The sequence below is a fragment of the Malania oleifera genome, chromosome 7, assembly GCF_029873635.1.
Source record: "Malania oleifera isolate guangnan ecotype guangnan chromosome 7, ASM2987363v1, whole genome shotgun sequence".
NCBI classification, from domain to species: domain Eukaryota; kingdom Viridiplantae; phylum Streptophyta; class Magnoliopsida; order Santalales; family Ximeniaceae; genus Malania; species Malania oleifera.
In genome coordinates this window covers 19958874-19980038 of record NC_080423.1, presented here as the reverse complement: position 1 = coordinate 19980038, position 21165 = coordinate 19958874, and positions in this window count along the sequence as shown.

Below are 21165 nucleotides of genomic sequence, written 5' to 3'. Positions count from 1 at the left end.
AAAGACTGAACCTTAAAAGGTTGCAAGACTTAGTGATTAAGGAGATCATGCTTAGAAGGATATTTGTAAGTACTTCAAGTCATTACTACTCAGATATGCGAAACTCCTTAAGATACAAAGACTTAGATACCAACACTTGAAATTCCCTTTAAAATGTTTTTGAAAAGTTGTATTTGAGTTTTTCAAGTAAACTAGATTTTAAAAATCATAAATAAAAAAAATATTTGAAAAGAGAGGACTGCCCAGCCGACTGACCATTTTGAACGTGGTTTAGCCAGCTGACTGACCCAAGTTATATTTTGAAAACCTGTCCAGCTGACTGACCTTTCTGAACTAGAATCAGTCAGCCAACTGACATCCTTGCCTACCCAGCCAACTAACCATTTTGAACGTGGTTCAATCAGCCGACTGACATTTTCTTGAAATAAATTTTTGATAGATAGAATGTCCTCAGTCGCCTTTCTAGCCGAGTGATCAATACAAATGTTGACCCAGTCGAGTGAGTCATCCGACTGACTCTATGGAGATTTTGAATTTCGAACTATACAGAAAGTTTTTCAAAATTAATTCTATAATTTAATATCTTTTTAAAAGTTGCCTAAATACTCCATAAAATCAGGAAACTTTTCTTTAAGAAGTTTATAAATACTTCTCTTACTCAATGCAAAAATACGCTCAAGCAATACACGCTTTCTAAGCTAAAGTTCTCCTAAAGCACATACTTGCTCACACTCTTACTGAGGGGAAACTCTACGAAATTGCTGGTTGATTAAAAAGTTTCAGTTCTGATTTACAACTAAAATTTATATCTATAAGAAAGAACCATTGGTGACTTCTAAACATTGAGCTTTATATTTTCTATTTAGTTTCAATTTTGAAGTACGATTAGTGATTTAACTTGTACAACTTGCTCTGTGTTTGAGAGTGTTTTTGTATGTAGATATCCATTCCTTTCTATTAGATCTTTGACGGTTCAAGGTATAGCTGGATCATTACACCAAGCATAGGTTGTTGATTGGAGAGGTTTCTCTTTCTGAAAAAGAGGTTGGTTATTATAAAGGTTTTTGTTCCACTAGAAAGGAACAAGGTATAGTGAAATCCTTAGGTGGTTGACCTAAGGTAAGGATGTAGGTTGAGGTAACCCAAACCTCGTAAAAACACCGTCTCACTTTCTTTCCCTTACTCTCTTTAAATTCCATCAAAAATATAAAATGTGTTGATGTAATTCTTTCAATCATAAAAAGAACCTACATTGAAAATTAAATAAACGAAAGCTTAATTTGTTCTTAGGCTTGTAGAAACCGAAAGGGAGTACATTGGTAATTAATATCTTGTAGAGACTGTAAAGGAATACGTTGATTAGTTAACAACCCAAAACCTATTAACTAAATGTCTATTTGAATTCTAATTTTGGAAAGAGTGATTCGATGTTATTTTGATTATCAATTGAAAGGCAAATTGCATCCTCTACAAGGCCTACATATTCATTACTACGTGGCTTAAATCAAATTTATATACACATGGCAGTTAAAAAAAGCTGACAATTGTTCTAAAGTTTTTTTGACTGAATGTTTGATTGATTGGTTACTTTGTTGGCACATGGTTATGGATTGAATATTGTTTTTGAGAATTGTATAGACTTAAGTATTTGTTGTGTATTGGATAAATCAACAAGAATTCAAGAATTCATCAAAAGATTAAAAAAAGGTTAAGGATTCTTGAAAAGTATTAAAAGAATTTTTTTAAACCAGTTCATCCCCCACCCCCCTCTTGGGACTACAACTTAGTTTTCAATTGGTATCAGAGCGGGCTTATAACAAATCCTAACAAGTAGTTATAGAAAGATCTAATGGCACACATAGGAGTAACTCCCTTCGGATAGGGTCAATCCTCAACCCGGCCACCCATTTTTGTGGTTTTAACTATACTTTTTGGAAACAGCGTATAAGAATATATCTTCAAATTCTGAATTGGAAAGCTTTGGAGGTTGTCATGGATGGTGACCTAATTTCCCTTAAACTAGTAGATGGAAATCAAGTTCCTAAGGAGAAAAAGGACATGACTGAAATTGATCACAAAATGCTACAAGTTAATTCTAGTGCTGTGAATGCTTTATATTGTGCTCTGAATATAAATGAATTCAATAGAGCCATGACTTGCAAATCAACCAAGGAAATATGGGACAAACTGGAAGTAACCTACATAGGCACAGTGGATGTTAGAGAAAGTAGAATTGATATGTTAACTAGTGAATATGAAGCTTTTAGGATGAATTCCAATGAAACCATAACAAACATGTACACTAGGTTCATACCTATCATAAACTTACTAAGTGCCTTAGGAAAAACATATTCCACCCATGAGATGATTCGAAAAATTCTAAAAGTACTTCCACCTATTTGGGAATCAAAAGCCACAACCATAACGGAAGGTAGAAACCTTAAAACAACCTCATTAGATGAACTCATAGGATCACTTCTAACCTATGAGATGGCTATAAAAGAAAGAAACACTGAAAATAAAAATAAGATTTCTATAGCTCTAAAAGCCTCAAAAGAACTTTCAAGTGAAGAAGATAATGACTCCAGTGAGTTAGATGATGAAGAATTAGCTTTCATAACTAGAAGACTTGGAAAATTCTTCAAAAGAGATAAAAAAATACACTAGAAAATTCAGAGGGTCAAAAATTGAAAAAGGTGAAAGTAATAACAAGGAATACAAGAGCAAAAATGAACCTCCCACTTGCTATCATTGTAAAGAGACTAGACACATCAAGTCGAACTGCCCTAAACTCAAGAAGGAAAATAGAAAAAGAAGCCTGCAATAAAAGCAACATGGGATGAAACAAGTTCAAGTGAATTGGAGAGTGAATCCAACGAACAAGAAGTGGCAAACATGTGCTTCATGGCACGCAATGAAGAGGTAAACTCTTATTACTCATTCTCGGAAGATTCGTGTGATGAATTATGTAATGATTCATGTGAAAGTATGCCCTTTTATAAAGAACATCAAGTTGAATTATTCTCTCTTCATAATAAGTTTATTAAGGTCTCAAAAAGGAACATAATCTTAAAACAACAAAATGAATCACTTAGAAATCAACTTGAATCCTCAAAAATAGTTGAAAAAAACATGACTTAAAATTGATGAGCTTAAGAAAAAAGTAAATGACATGTCTAAAAAATTAGCAAAGTCTCAAGTGAATGAAGATGACAAGAAAGATTTAGAAATAGTTGACCTTAAAAACAAATTAAAGATAAGGAAAATGTTACTTACAACTTTACCAGAGGTAAAGAAAACTTTGAAAAAATGGTAGGACAACAAAGGATGACTAACAATAAAGAAAGAATTGGTTACAATGGAACACCAAACAAAAGAAAGAAAAACTTGTTTATGAGATATTTTGTAAATCAATCTAAACACTATGCAAGTCCTTCATTGACAAACATTTATGAGCATACTACTTGCTACATGTGTAAAAATAAAGGACGTATAATGTTTAATTGTCCGCTCAAGAAAAAATACATCAAAGTAAAAAATGAATGGTAGATACACACTAAAACTTGACAAGACTTAAATAAAGTTAAGAAAGTTTGGGTTCCAAAAGTAACAACATAAATCCTTTCTTGTAGGTTTGTTTTAGGTCCACTCCATCTAGAGAAAAATGATACTTGGACAGCAATTGTTTAGGACATATGATGGGGGATAAATCTAAGTTTAATTCTCTCACTCAAAAGGATAAAGGATACGTAACCTTCGGTGACAATGCAAAAGGAAAATTATCGGAATTGGTAAGATAGGTAAAGATTTCTCACTCACTATTGATAATGTTTTGCTAGTGGACGGTCTAAAGCATAATCTATTAAGTATTAGTCAACTTAGTGACAAAAGATTTGAAATAATATTTAAGAAAGACAAATGTGTAATACAAAATCCTAAAGATCATGTAATACTATTCACAACACATAAATTGAATAATGTGTACTGCATAAACCTTGATAGCCTAATCACTCAAGATATAACTTTTTTAGCAGCCATGAGTGAAAATAGTTGGCTTTGGCATAGAAGATTAGGGCATGCTAGCATGGATCTCATATCTAAACTCTCCAAAAATAATTTAGTTAAAGGCTTGCCTAATACCAAGTTTATCAAAGATAAAATTTATGATGCTTGTCAACTAGGAAAACTGAAACCTAAGGTGTAGTCCGAAAAGGGGGGGGGGGTGAATTGGGTTATTTCAAAATTCATTAGATCCTTTTTAAAAGTTCTTGTCCCCTTTTTACAATCTTTTAAGGATTTCTTGTATTTTGTTAATCGGGGGGAATCCACACAAACTCCTATTTCCTCTAATCAATCCACAATCACAACAAACACAATCAATTAATTTACTGTTCAAGCAAAACAACCATACAACAAGAAATCAATTTAGAATATTTAGCTCCCCTGTATATGAAAGTGCAATTCCAGTGGTTGGATTTTGAATTTGAATATCAAAATGACATCCAAACACTTTTTCAATATTAGAATTTAAATAAACTTCAGCTAATAAATGTTGGGTTGTTAACCAATCAATGTACTTCCTTTCAGTTTTCAAAAAAGATCGATTAACCAACGTACTCCCTTTCGGTTTCCGCAAGCCCAAAACCAAATTAGGCTTTGGGTTTACTTAATTTCCAATATGTGTTACTTTATGATTAAAAGTATCAAAACATCCACGCAGGTTATATCGTTGCTGAAATGTAAAAGAGAGTAAGGGAAGGAGAGCGACACCACCACTTTTACAAGGTTCGGCTTACCCCAGCCTACGTCCTCATTTTAGGTCAACCACCTAAGGAATTCGCTATACCTTGTTCCTTCCAGGAGGAACAAAAACCTTACACAAATTACCCTCCTTTTTCAGGAAGAGAAACCTCTCCAAGCACTAACTTGTGCTTGGTCCAACGATCCAACAAACTTTTGAACCGTCAAAGATCAAGAAGATATAAATAGATCTATGTTCAAAAACACTCTCAAAATTTAGAGCAGGTTGCACAAATTAAATTCTAAATAGTACTAGAAAAACCAAAGCTAAATAGAACATGTGAAGCTTTAAGGTTTAGAAGTCACCAATGGTTCTTAAAAAAATTGTAGATGCAACTTGGAACCAACCTTTTGATTTTTCAATCCACCAATATCGTAGAGTTTTTCTCCAGCAAAATGATGTGAGCAAAAAGAACTTAAGGAGAATTTCAGCTCAAGGATAGCTTCGGCGTATTGCTCATTTGATCTTTTGGCTTTGTTTTGCTTATGTATTTTTTTTCATTGATCAAATGAGGTACTTATAGACTTTTTGTAAAAAAGTTTCCTCATTTAATATAGATCATTAGGTAACTTTTCAAAAAATATTAATCCAGAAAATTAAATTTTTAAAAAAATTCTCACACATTTTGAAATTTGAAATTCCCCGCAGAGTCAATCGGCTGACCCACTTCACTAGGTCATTTTTGCACTAGTCAATTAACTGGACAGGCAGCTGACACTATTCTAACTTTCAAAAATTATTTTAGATTAAATGTCAGTCAGCTGACTGAATCACGTTCAAATTAGTCAGTCGACTGGGCACTGTCAGTCGGCTGGGCTTTTGTAGTTCATTTGAGTCAGTCGACTGGACAGTTACCTTTTTTGAAATTTACCTCTCAATTAGTTGACTGAGCCACATTCAAAACTGGTCAGTCGGCTGGGTCTTGTCAATCGACTGGGTATTCTTAGTTTAACTAGTCAGTCGTGTGGGCAAACCTCATTTTCAAACATTTTCCAATTTTCGATTTCTTTAAAACTCTGGTTTACTTGAAAAACTTAATTGGAGCATTTTAAAAAATATTTTCAATATTTTTCAAGTAATGATCTCTAGGTCTTTGATTCTTAAGGAGCTTTACATATCTAATCAACATTGACTTTGAAGTACTTACAAAAATTCTTCTGAGCATGGTCTCCTTAATCACTAAGTCCTTCAGCCTCTCAAGGTTTACTTTTGACTTCAAGATTTTCTTAGCCTTTAAGCTCTTCATTTGACATTCATTGCTTCAATGTGCTAAGGAGCTTTTACTAGATTGTCATTGATCTTCAGCTTACTTCAATGTTTAACCGTGAGTATCCTTTTACCTAGATCTGAAATCAAATCACTCAACACCACATGTTAAAGCATCCTTCATTTTGTTATCATCAAAACAAGATTGAAAAGCCCAATTAGGCCAACAATCTTCACCTTTTTTATGATGACAAATAAGGATAAAAAAATATGAATAAGCGTTGAAAAGAACTCCCCCTTACAACTAGCATTATTCTACTCCCCCTTACAATATGCATTATTTTAACAATTTTAGATTCAAGGCCAATCATGCTCATTGCTCAATTTTTCAATTTTTCATTCATATCATGCTCAACACGCTCAAATATGATTTTTCACTATCATGCTCAACATGCTCAAATATGATTTTTCACTATCATGCTCGACATGCTCAAATATGATTTTTCACTGTCATGCTCAACATGTTCAAATATGATTTTTCACTATCATGCTCGAGATGCTCAAAATTTTTGCTCTCAAATACTACTCCTCCTTTTGACATCAATAAAAAAGGGTAAACATTCAAATGAACATATGATCACACACTTCTCAATATTTTACAATATAGTATATATATAGTGTGCTTCGATAGTCATATTTCATATTTGGCATTCTTACTGCGTATGTGTTGTAACATCTTTGAATTTTCAATCATGCATATGGTGCCTAACATTCGTATTTGTGAAAAAAAAATACTTCAAAAATTACATTTGTCATGCATAATGCATCCTTCAAATACTAAGATCATGACAATGTTACCAACATTGTTACATGCTCATAATTATGTTGTATTGCTCAAAAACAGTGTGATATATTCATGGATACCAATATACTTCTTTAGTTACCAATGTTGATGTCATATCATGCACTTCCCATAGATGCCAAGTTTTCATTTATTCATGTGATCATAAGCATACATGAGCAAGATATCATGTTTTACACTTAATAACTTTAAGCTCAGATTTTCAAAATACCAATTTCAAGATACCAATTTTAAAACATCCACATATAGTATGTTGCATATCATATATCATGAGCCTATTTTTCAAGCAATAGGGAAAACAATCCAAGTTAAGTATTGTATTATACAACACATCAACGTACACGCCAAAACAAACTTTGATCACAGAAAGAGACAAACCCTAGGTTAGTTGACTGACACTTTTAAGTTTCACAAACAAGTCTAGGGTTGCTCTGTCAGTCAGTCAGCTGACCTCAGTGTAAGTTGGCCGACTGCTCTCTAGTTCAAGGCAATTTACCTCAGTCAGTCGGCTGACCTCAGGGTCAGTTGACTGACTGGCTTCTGTTCCAAAAGAAAACACTTTAGTTAGTTGGCTGACTGTAGATTTTTATTTAAGCCTTGTCCTTTTAGTTTGTTTCTCTACTATGTAGTAGACCAAGCTCTCTTCTAATGGTTATAAATCTATCTTCTGAGAGTGGTTTAGTAAAGATATCAGCCCAATGATCATTTGTATTGATGAATTCTAGAATGATGTCTTCTTTTTGAACATGATCTCTATTGGAATTGGTGTGATCCCAATAGGGGGGTGAATTAGGTTTTAAAAAATTTTTGGCTAATTTAAACAATTCGCCGATTCACCACAGTATCATATCCCATTCAACATGTATACGTGTATGTAAAGCGAGTTTAATAATAAAAGCAAACATACACGTGTGCAGTATCTTATTTAAATCAATGTGTGCATGAAAATAATTTCGACATTAAATAAACATTCATACACATGTTGAAATTAAAGTGTAAGAATTTAAATAAGATAGAAAGAAAGACACTAGATTTGTTATCGAGGTTCGGCCAAACCAGCCTACATCCCCGCCTTGGGCTTACCCCCAAGGATTCCACTATACCTGCTCACTTAACTGGGTGGAGTAAAAGCCTTTTACATCCTCTCCTTATAGGGTGAGGAAAACTTCAGCTCAATTACTAGGCTGAGCCAAACTAGTCTCACTTGCAGGGCTGAAACTCCCCAGTTCAATTCCGGGCTAAACCGAACCAGTCTCACTTGCGGGGCTGAGACTCCCCAGTTCAATTAACGGGCTGAACCAAACCAATCTCACTTGCGGGGCTGAGACTCCCCAATTTAATTAATGGGTTGAACCAAACCGTTACAATAAAATCATTTTGTACATAAAATATGTTTTTGAAATACAAGCAGAGATGTACAACATTAAAATCTAATATGCATTCTCATATGATTTTGAAATGAAGCTCATGTAGGGTATGGGTTTTCTCTCAAAATATTTTTCAAGTAAAACTTGAGAATTTGGAAAATGATTTTCTTTTCTAAAATGATTGACCTTTATAAAATAGAAGGAGAAGCCTCTCAAGCAAGTATATATTAAATTGATATATGCTCAAGGCTCCCTCTTGTATAACCCAAAGAAATTCTCCAACAAAAGTATGTCATAAGAGTAGGAGAATATTAGGGTTTTCTTCAAAATGATTGACGTTAGTAAAATTAATCCCAAGAAGGCATTCAAGCAAGCTTTCAAAACATTATTCACAATAAATTTCTCCAAAAAATATTTTTCCAAATAAAATAATATGGGAGAAATTTAATCTTTGAAAACATGAAAAATAGAAAGGCCTTCAAGAAATATACATATAGAGAATGTTATATGCTCAAGCCTCTTCAAATATAACCCCAAAAATATTTTCCCCAAAGATGGTTTTCAAAAGAAGAGAATAAGAGACATTTTAATCTTTGAAAATATATCACAAATGAAAGAAGAAGGCCATTAAACAATATATATATATGATATATGCTTAAGCCTCTTCACATAAAACCTTCAAGAATATTTTCTCCCAAAATGATTTTCAAATAAAAGAAGAGTAGGAGAAAAATGAGAATTTAAAGAACAAATGGGGTATAGAAGTGTGGGAGAATCAAAAAATGATAAACTAAATTAACAAAGGGATTCTCCAACCATTTTCAAGTGTTTTGGGGTTATATTTATAGGCAAAAACCCCTTGTGACCGTTATATAGCCGTTAGGACCTTAAAATATATTTTTATTTTGGTTTTTCGGCCTTTGGGACACTTTCCCGAGAAGGTTGGTCGACCAGGCTCAAGGTACGGTCGACCGAGGCTTGAAATCAATGAGTTTTAGTCGACCGTAGTGAAGGTTCGGTCGACCGACCTCTACGTTCTATGTACAGAAACATTTGATGTGTTTTGGCCTAACTATTGCTATAACACACTCTATTTATGATGTTGTTGATACCAATAGAAACTGTAACAGAGTAACAATCTCACAACTTTCATGTTGAACACATTTTAATGATATTTTTGTTTATTTGAGAAAAAATGGTCCAGCAATGAGATGGACGAAACATGAGGGAGTTTTTTTTCTCTTACCACTGTCATGTTTCAAAGGATTTTGCCATAACTTTTTTTATACAACTCCAATTTGGACTCTTGGTATGAAACTTAAGCTATGGGGAAAATGGCACACAAGTGTTTTCACGCATGTTAAACATGTTTTGGATATGAGATCGAATTGAGTAGAAAATTGCTCATTTCTAACATTCGTAGACTGTCGTTTGAACCAGACCCCCTGAAAATTTAGTTTTTGTTTTTTTTGCCTTTTTTTACAATGTTAACACCAACCTCTAAAACTAAATACCTTTGTATAAGTTAGGAATTTTATTACCCGATTTTTCATGTTAGTTGGAGTCCTACTTGGTCAGTCTAAGGTCAGGCTAGACTTCATTTCTTAAATCTCGTAAGATGCATGCACATTCAACCACTAATTTACTATTACAACACCCAGAACAAAATAATAAAGTGTTTCGTGTCCTTCCTGCTCCTTATGCGCCATGCGAATATGCCACATTGTGCTTGTTTTCTTCTAGTTCCTATTACGCCCTTCCATTTTACAATTCTCAGTTGTGCTTATAACGAAGATAAACATGTTCACACGCAGTTAGACAGTGGGATCTGGTGTTTTTGTCATCATAAACAGGGATCGAAACTCCAAAATCAACAATCTCCCCATTTTTGATGATGACAAACACTGAGCAAAATTGGGATTTGCCTGTAAGGGCTCCCCCTTACAAGATGCATAAATTTAAATGATATTAAAAAAACTCATCATCAACTGAAGACTTTCAGAATTTTCAAGTTGACAGTTAAGCGTCCGGTTTGTTCATGTGCGTGTTATGTTTGAAGAGCTATTTTAAATACAAAAATATTCAAGTTGTAGCGCATATTGCTCATTTTCCCTTTATCATTACGCACTAAACAAAGCAGAGAATATAAAGGGTTTATCATTTGCTACAATAAAACACTTGATGCTCCCCCTTTTTGGTCATCAATATTGCTAAACTTGAGAATAAATATATTATTAATCAACATCAGTTCAAATATACTCAAGTAACTAAGAGAAAAGCTTCCCCCTTTTTTGAACAAACGAAAACTCAACCCCGTTATGTGGATAATAATAGATTAGGAGCATAAAAAATTTTTACTGTTTAAAAGATATAACCATAGGCTCCGAAACCGTTTAACTGGATCATCTTTAAAAAGATAGAAATGACACAAATTAACACGGTTAGTACCAAGATCATAAGCATTACCCAAACTCTTTGCATTTAAACTATCATATGACCGTTGGAAAGATTTGAGTAAAGCCCACGCATAATGAATCACAAATGCGGTTTGAGCATACCATATTCTAAACCAGTTCGCATGCATTTTCATTTTCATATGAAAATTCCCGAAGCACCAATTACTTGCAATTTAATAACCATAATTGTATTAAAATACTGAGGCAAGAGAAAAAGTCTAGTTTTTAAAGTAAGTTCTTCCATAGTATTATTGTTAAATATAATGTTACATATATTAAATATCATAATCCCCCTTATAATCGTTTGCTAAAAAACTAGGGTTTATGCTTGTTAAAACAACTTTAATTTAAAACTCAAGCAAAGGAGCATTATTTTCCTAGTATATCATGTGTAAGTGCAAATCATACTATACCAGAAATGAACCATATAAAATCCAATGATGTTTAATAAATTTAAGAATGGTGCTCCTGAAAAACCTAGCCACTGTGGCAAACAAATTTTTTATATTTCTGATATTTCAAGAAAGACATTAAATTAATCACAAGCCACGAATGTAAAAGCCAAATCTAAGCGGAAATGTTGTGAGCGACACTCAAGATAGAATCATAATTTCCTAAGTCGCTCCCCCTTAAATCATTTTTTAATGCGTGCTTAATTCTTACTAACTCTAATATTGGATATAACTTTGTGAAGGTTCAGAGTCAGTGATAACAGGAATTACATTTCATTTTGGAACAAACTGGATATTGTGTTAGAACGAATCAAATTTACAATTCTCAACCATTAAAAGGTCCCTTAAACAACACATCGCAAATAATCAAGTACTTAAGTCATGCATGGTGTTCATTGTACCTGGCATTTCAATATCAAGTTTTCATTAGAGACAGCTATGGATTTTCAAGGTGCCTGAAAAAACTTTGGACTCAAAATAGACACAATGAGAAAGAATGTGAGTCCATGGGTCAATTTCGATTCTTTTACCTTTTTACGTGCATGGGGCTATAACCCCCGGTAATAAGTCTCGAGCATAACAAGTCATAACATTAAGGATATATTTCCTCTTAGCATACTCTACACGTTCATCCTCTAATCTTACTTAGTCATGTAGAGATTCATATGCTTTCATTTCCTTAACGAGCGAGGCTTCAAACTCCCCCCTGTATATTTGCATGCATACATACTTGCATTAAGCTCAGGATGAATAGTCATTTAAGAACAGTCCTAAAAAATTCATCCTTTCAAAAGATTTTCAGCATGCAGCAAATATAGACATTTTGCACATACTAGCATGACATATTGCATTTCAATTTAAATACACAATAGTCAATCAAGGCAATACTCAAGGGTAATCCAATAGGGGTTCAATAAGGATGACACAAATCAAAATTCACAATGAGTGTGTGTGAAATGAAAAACTCCCCCTAAGTCATGCAAATTCCTTAGTCAATGGACCATCATCAAAATATGGAACGTTCAATTTAAAACGGGATGATGCTCTACCATTTGGTTCCGGAGTGAAAGTACATAATCCTAAGAATTTGACCAAATGGTGTCCATGAACTAAGTTCATCCTAAGACACAACCTAAATGTGTACATGTCTTCAAAATACATAGCAGTTTGGATTTCACATGCACTATCCCATGTAATCACTGTAAATCCTAGGAAGGGAAACGTGATGCTTATACTAATCAAAAATTGATTTCACTAGGTATACCAAATAGTATAAGCAATCCTTTTAATGCAGCTATACTGGTTATCTATTAAGAGATTTTGTCATATGTTTAGTATAGTCTTCCTTATAAGCCATAGATGCATCAGAAAATATATATAGAGGCATGTAATAATGTTCATGACCCAAGAACATTTCATATCAAATCATCAGACTTTAAGCACTGGATATAATGTTTAGGGTATTCTCAAGAGCCTCGATATTCAATAAATGAAGATGATGCATATGGATCATTTTTGTGCTTCCTATAGGGATGGAGCTGGGCTCTCCTAGTTATTCGATGATTATGCAAGGATGAATTTTAATTTTCTATTTGGTTTCACTCTCAGAGTATTAGTGGCAAATTTATGATTTCGTCACTATTGATCCTTTATTGGTGACGGATTTGAAAACATCAATAATGATGCCTTTTTTAAAAATAAATTAAAAAAATTTCAGTTCAGAGTATTAGTGATGATTTTGTAAATTCGTCACTAATAAGAAACCAATAGTGATGAATTTATAAATTCGTCACTAATACTTCCTTTTATTTAAAAAAAAATTGAAGTTTAGAATATTAGTGACGAATTTATAAATTCGTCACCATTGGTTCTTTATTAGTAACGAATTTCTAAACTTGTCACTACTATGACATTATTAGTGATGAATTGTGGACCGTCACTAATGCTATGTCATTTAAAAAAAAAATAGACAAAGAATAATAGTGACGGTTTTGAAAACGTCACTAATGCCCAAAATCTTTTATCCCTATTTGTGGGATATTTTCCCTCCTATTCTGCTGGCTCCTCCTCTTCCCCGCGCGATCGTCTCTCTCGGCCAGTCTCCCGCTGCTCTCTCTCGGCCTGGTGTGCCCTGTTCGCCGGACGTCGCAGGCTTCATCGGAGCCCTAGCGGATTGACGACCTAATACGCCCTCTCCCAGTTTCCTGCTATGACCCCCGTCGAACCCGGCCCTTTCCTAGTCAAGCTCCCGCTGTTCCCAGCCAACTGACAGCCTTAGCTTCTCGCCGGACACCTTAGGTTTGTTACCTTGTCTTTCTTCTTTGTTTAATTTTATTTTTTATTTTTATTTTTATTTTTGCTGGAACTTCAACAAGATATTAAATTTCTAGGGTTATTTCTTGTTTTTAAAATGGTCAATCCCTAACCATGTTTTTGGGAGCATGGAAAATCTTTAATTGGTTTTCTTAGATTTAGAGAGAATTTAGTTTTTGTATGGAGGTATTTTAATCTATAGAAATCTACATTTAAACTCAAAATTTTTGCTTTCAAAATTAAATATTATCACTTTATTTTTTAATTTTTAATAGTAATACTTAGTCTTAATTATGTATATTTAAATAAGCTGCCCCTACTTAATAATACATTATAATATTTTTTTTGTTTATTAAGACTAAGTATTTACATTATATATGTATATATTATAATTATTTCGTTTAACATGTAATAAGAAAGGGATATATGCAATTATTAGATTATGTATTCTGATCACTTTTTTTTTTTTTTTTTCATTTCCTTGCTTGAATTTTAATTCCTGACTTCAATAGTGTCCAACTCTTGTTTTCAACAATGTTAAACTCATATACTATTCAAATTTAATATATACAATTTCATCTCATCCAAACCCCTCCCACCACTAATAAATTTAATATAAGTCTCTAATATATTAACTTAAATGGTACATTCTAATTTACACATAAATAATGCACAATATGCTCGATATAAATCCATTCAAGGCAAAAGAATGCAAAGAACTATGTAATTTAAGAAATTAAATTAATAAATAAAATTATATTTGGTTGGTTTATTTCCTTATGCAAAATTTCATTATGCACAACATATTTCCTTGTGGCTTGTGTCTCTATTTAAAGGTATTCTTGTCCGTGTGCATGAGTTGCATATTTAACGAAAATGAATTTGTTGAATGAAGAAAGTTATTAGGGTTTCACACTAGTTTGGACTTTTTAGCAATTCGAGTCCACCCTCAACCTTCATGTTATTTGCAAAAATGCCACTAGTCCTCTACTCCCTTTGTATGGACGCCTAGGTTCAATTACCACTTACCAACGGTAAGTATAGATTTTGGATAGTCTTAAATTACCACCGTCGCTCACAAATAGACATGCAAAGTTTATCATTAAATAAAATTGAATATATAAAAAAAAAATTCATATAATAAATCTTGACAAATTTAATTTAATTGGTTTATTTTTTTAAGTGTTTTTAAAATAGAAACTTAAAAAACAAATGCTTAATTATGTTGGGGGTATGAATTTTAATTATTACATTTGCATTTTTTTTATTTTGATAAAATTATGTTTATTTTATTTTATTTCATACACTAGACTAAAAATAGGACACAAAATAAAATTCTTAGATGTTGGGTTACTTCATTAATTTCAAAATTTTGAATAAGCCAAATTCAATCTTATCTTATACACTCGCTTGATTTATCAAATAGGCAAAAAAAAAAAAAAATGAGTATGAAATTATTCAAACTTTCTAGAAGTCAAGAACCTAACACTATTATAAAAGTCAAATTCTTACATCTATTGTGCAGCTCAAAGCCGATGTGAACCTTTAATGGAGCAAGAAAACAAAGAAAGAAAGTGAGATAATGTAATTAAAAAATGAAACCTAAGGACAATATAAGGGAGTTTCTAATTCATACTAATATTAGAGTAATGAAAAATAAGGTATTTATAGAATGTAAGTAACTAATAGTCAAACAAAAAGCCCTATTCTAAGACTTAGCATTTTTTTAGGTTGCAAACCTATGTAGGCATTATTGAATTTGGTTAATATCTAATTTTAGTTTAAAAACTAAATTAACTTGTTCTAATTCAATGTCACCACCAAACACAATATAAATTATGTAAACAATTATAAAAAATAGGAAAAGAATCGCACAACCATATTATAATAGTTCGGCCTTAACTAGTTAGTGCCTACATCTACTATTCAAGGTATCAAAAAATTTTCATTAGTGTTTATTCTCTTCATGGTAAAATCAGACAAATTCATACAAATCTAAGTCTCTGCATATTTTGAATATGATGTAAGGACTACCTATCTTAGCATGTTTTTTTACTCAAAAACAAATGTTTACATGCATGTTATGACCACATAAAACCTAATTTAAAAAGGCCTAAGACTCATTAAAGAATTAATCTTTTAAGAAGATTTGATTTTTAAGTCAAAATTTTCATTATGCATAATATATTTCCTTGTGGCTTGTATCTTTATTTAAAGGTATTCTTGTCCTTGTGCATGAGTTGCATATTTATGAGCTCCTCCATTTCATGAAGTAAAATGTCAAATTAATTACTGTCATTTCATGTATTCATTGAAGCTTAGACCCATCCAAGAACGGTTACTATACATTCATTCATAATCGTACACGTAAGACAAATCAATTGTCATATTCCTATTGATTATTAGTCATACTATGTTGACTAATAATCACTTGAATATGTTAATTATTTGTTTTACTTACGATTAATAATGTTTGTATTTCAACCATTCTTGGATTGTCCAATGTGGATAGTTCAGGAAGTTGTATTTACATTGTTGTCATCGTTCACGCTTTGTCAATTGTCATTATATATTTCAAGCGCGTCTCTACTTGTGTTCTTTGGGTGCATAGTGGGGTGTCGTGACAATTTGTTAGTGATGGAAAACTAGCAAAATTTTCACTTCCCCCATCTCGTGTACTTGGAGAGTCATGGGAAGATGCTACCGAAATTTATAACGACTACGACGAAGGAATTTGAGCGATTGATCACAATGTAAATGCAACATTCCTAAATGGGATAGGATCCGTACCCTTTAGAGTATGATGGCTGATTATAGGATTCACGATGCATGCATGATAAACATTATGAGAATATAATGAACACCATTTACTTGAACATACTATAGGGTAATTAATGAACATGGATAAGAATTGGATGAATGCTCGGGGTAGGTTTTTGCCAGAATACATGAAAGGGATACATGATTTCATAGACTTTGCGCGTCCTCGTGCAGACAAAGCCAATAGAATAAAGTGTCCTTGCAAGAAATGTCAAAACATAACATTCAAACACATTGATCTGGTCCATTCACATTTGTTAGACTTTGGAATGGAGAAAAGGTACAAGAGATGGGCATTCCACGGTGAAGATTACATAGTTCAGAGCGATAATGATGACGATGAAGATGAAGGGGCAAATATAGTAGGTTGTGATACACATTCGGAGGGGTTAATCAAAACGTTAGGTGACTTGCAAAGGGGGATTGCAGTGGACACGGGTGATGTCAGTGTGTCGAGTACTGGTGATGAAACTACTTCAGCGGGTACCATACCTTGCAATCCTAGTACATTGAATCGACTTAGTAAACCATTCGCTAATCTCATGAGGGATGCACGGGTGCCCCTATATCCAAATTGTAAAAAGTTCTCAAAATTAGAGTTTTTGATAAAGTTGTTTTATGCAAGGACAATGCATGGGTTATCTCAGAGCGCATTCAACATGCATTTAAACCTCATTAAGGCAGCACTACCTGATGGTGAAACACTTCCCAAGTCTTTTTATGAGGCGAAGACATACATGCGTAAATTGGGTCTCAGTTACATTCTAATACATGCGTGTAGGTATGATTGTGCACTCTTTTATGGTGAACATGAAAATGTGAACGAGTGCCCAGAATGTGGTGAACCGAGGTATACAACTAATCAGAAGAAGGGTAAAAAGATCCCCAAAAAGGTGTTGCGATATATTGTCCATTAATCCCGCATCTGCAATGATTGTATATGAGCAAAAAGACTGCTACAGATATGAGATGGCATCAAGAGAAACGTCTTCAAGATAGAAACACCCTTAGCTATCCAGCGGACTCCGAAGCTTAGGCCGAATTTGATAAAATGCATCCGTGGTTTGCTAGTGATCCTCGCAACATCAGACTTGGCCTTGCTTCAGATGGGTTCAATCCTTTCAGTAACATGACCAACCCATATAGCATGTTGCCAGCTATGATGATGTCATATAATATGTCACCATGGCAATGCACGAAAGAACCTTTCATTTATATGTCTCTGCTGATTCCCAAACCGACAACACCTGGTAATGATATTGATGTTTACCTACATCCGTTAATTGATGAGTTGAAAGAATTATGGGAAAAAGGAGTGGAGACATTCGATGTGGAAACTGGGACAATATTTCGGATGCATGCTGCAGTCTTGTGGACAATTAATGATTTTCCCGCATACGGGAACCTGTCAGGTTGGGACATAAAAGGTTACTTAGCATGCCCAGTATTTAATCAGGATGTTGGGTCTTTATCCTTAAAGCATGGCTGCAAGTTATGCTTTATGTTTCGTCGCCGTTTTCTACGAACTGGACATCCTTGGAGGACTCGTGATGTCAGAATCTTTAATGGAAAACCTGAACGAAGGTCACCGCCAAAGCAGCTAAGTGGGGAAGAGATATTAAACCAGCTAAGGTTGATCAGAGATGTGAAATTTGGGAAACCAGCGACTAGTAAAAAAAGAAAATGTGCTGAGTGGGAGTTGAATTAGACAAAGAGAAGCATCTTCTTCGAGTTGCCATACTAGAAAGACCTTCTACTACTCCACAACTTGGAAAAGAATATTTGTGAGAATGTCATTGGTACATTGCTTGATATAAATGGGAAGACAAAGGACACCGCAAATGCTCACAGAGATATGGAAGATATGGGAATACGACCTAAGCTGCACCTGTTTCGTGATGGGAACAAAATTCTCATGCCATCAGCTTGTTACAAATTTTTGAAGGATAAGAAGAAGAAATTCTTCGAATGGTTGAAATTAGTGAAGTTCCCTGATGGATATGCATCGAACATAGCTCGATGCATAAACATGAAGGAAGGGAAGATGCTAGGAATGAAAAGTCATGAATGTCACGTCCTTCTACAACGGGTTCTACCCGTTTTCCTTTGTGGACACTTGACTGAAGATGTTCGCTCGGTGCTGATTGAGTTAGGATTCTTTTTTTGGCAGTTGTGCTAAAAAAAATTGAGCGTAAACGTACTTGAACAGTTAAAGGATGACATCGTGATCATACTATGCAAGCTAGAGAAAATTTTTCTGCCAACATTCTTCAATGTGATGGTCCACATAGCTGTCCATTTACCAAGGGAGGCCATAATTGGAGGACCGGTTCAATATTGTTGGATGTATCCTATTGAGAGGTAAAGTATAAAGTCCTTGTATAATGGTCACATGATTTCTTTGTTCTTAATTTTTTTTTCTTTATTGTGTCTACAAGTGTACAATGCTACGTAAAATGCATAGATTCTTGTCCACTTTGAAGGGGTATGTGCGCAGTAAGGCATGGCCGGAAGGTTCAATCATTGAGGTGTACATTGACAGTGAATGGCTTCCATTTTGCTCTATGTATCTACACGATATTGACATAATGTTCACTCGTGATGAGGGAAATGCAAATGTTCATGCTATTAATGCTGAGGATGAAGAACCTAGGAGCTATATATTTCAAGAAAATGTTCGGCCTCTCAGTACACGAGTTTATGATTTCATTGATATGGACAACTTAGAAAAGGCTCATTTTTACGTCCTCAACAATTGATATGAAACTGTTCCATATATCGAGTACGTGGTTCCAAACTCCTTACTTTGCATTGTATTTACATATGCATAATTATATACTTACTTCACATTAACATGTACTACTGTTGCATATAGCGAACATAAAGCTGACCTCCTAGCCCAAAATGAACGGAATGTTGACGAAAGACATAAGAAGGAATTTATTAACTTGTGTGGGAGTCATGTAAGTAACAAAAAATGCTTAAGTGAGAAGCAATGTATGTTTTCACTATTGACGGTTTATTCTTCTAAACTCCTGTTTATTTAATAAATGAAAGTCATGTATTACAATAAGGACCAACGGCAAGTAAAGATTTGTAGCCGTTGGCATGTGGCCCTGATCAACGAGTTAACCGCTACAATGGTTGCATTGTCAACGAGTTATGATTTGTGGGGTTGCGATGCTAGGCACAGAAGGAGATAAAGAAATTGACTACTTTGGTGTGCTGGATGACATTATAGAGCTTAGATATGGAGCATACAGAGTCGTCCACCTGTTCAAGTGTACCTGGTGGGATATTAGCAATAAAAAGATTCGGATAAACACCGATGCCTACTTCACCAGTGTCAATTTTAGCAAGACCTGGTATCAAAATGACTCTTTCGTGCTTGCGATGTAGGCAGAACAAGTGTTTTACCTTAAAGACACCAAATTGAAGGGTTAATGGCATATGGCCCAAAATATTCCTCCTCGAAGCTTGTACGCTATTGCAAAAGTTGCAGATAGTGAGATGAGTGGTAGTGAGACTACATTCCAAGAAGATGAGCCATCTGTCTATGCAGCAGCACAATTTGCTACAGATGTTGTCGAAGAAGGTGCCGATCCTATACCATTGCATAGAGATGGTGCCAGGGCAACACGTAGGTACTGCTGACATTACAATTGAACCTTCTGTAGATGTTCACTTCATCAACGATGAGGAAACTGATGGGGAAGATGAAATAGGGGTCGAGTACTGTAGTGAAAAGGAAGACACTTTAGAAAGTGAGGATGATACTGATATTGAGAACGTATAGGGGGTAAGCATGTTATTTTTGTCACTATGTATCTAACATGTGTAAATAACTTAAAAATAGATGTATGTCGCATCCATCTAATATTCGTATCTCATATATGTACTTGTCTATTTTTGTCACTGTGTACCTGACATGTGTAAATAACTTAAAAATAGATGTATGTTGCATCCATCTAATATTCGTACTTCTTATATTTACTTGTCTATTAATTTGCAGATATGGCACCAGGAGGCCGACAATGGAGAAATCCTTTCAGGCACACGAGTACATCGCATGAGGATGATCTGACATCCTTCGGACCAGTGGACCCCATCGGTCCTAATGCGACGACACCATTGTCTGAGCCATCAGCACCTTGGCTATACATGGATACCACTTATGTGACTAACACCCAGGGTGAGTTACCGACCATCATGAGCAGTGTTAGTATGGATATGATTAATTTATTTACATGTCAGTTGTTGATAATAGTTATTCACGTGTACGATTATAATGTTCTTCTTAAATTAACTCTACTTTTAGCATCTACGTCCACGGTCAGGTCAGGCCGTGGTGTAGCGAAGAACATGCCGCTGAAGAAGCATCACTTTCATAATTATTTAAATTAAATGCTCTCATCGTCTTATAACGTTCAAGTTCAAATGCCTGGATGAATAACAATACTACACTAAACTTAATACTATCCACTATTCTCTAATGTTAGTATTCTGAATTTAAGATATGGTTACATGGATTACTGTCGTGAATATGCTACATGATTTCATGCTAGCTTAGAATGCCTCCTACATGACGGATGCAGTTGATGTGTATTGCATGCTGGTAGTGGATATAGGTTCTCGTGTGCCTTCAACTTCTTATAAATAAACTATTTGAACCTATCAGGTGTAGGTATTATGGGAAAACGTCCAATTTACAGACGGCATGCTACCGGAATTGCGTTAAAATTTTTCAAGGTCCTAAATAAAAGATAAGCTTAGTTTAATGTTAAACTATTTTTGAAAGGATGAGTGAAACTTAGGAATCTTAATAAATAAGGTAATGTAGACTTAGTTCATTTAGAATGGACATTCATTTATATGTTTTTGGTCCGGT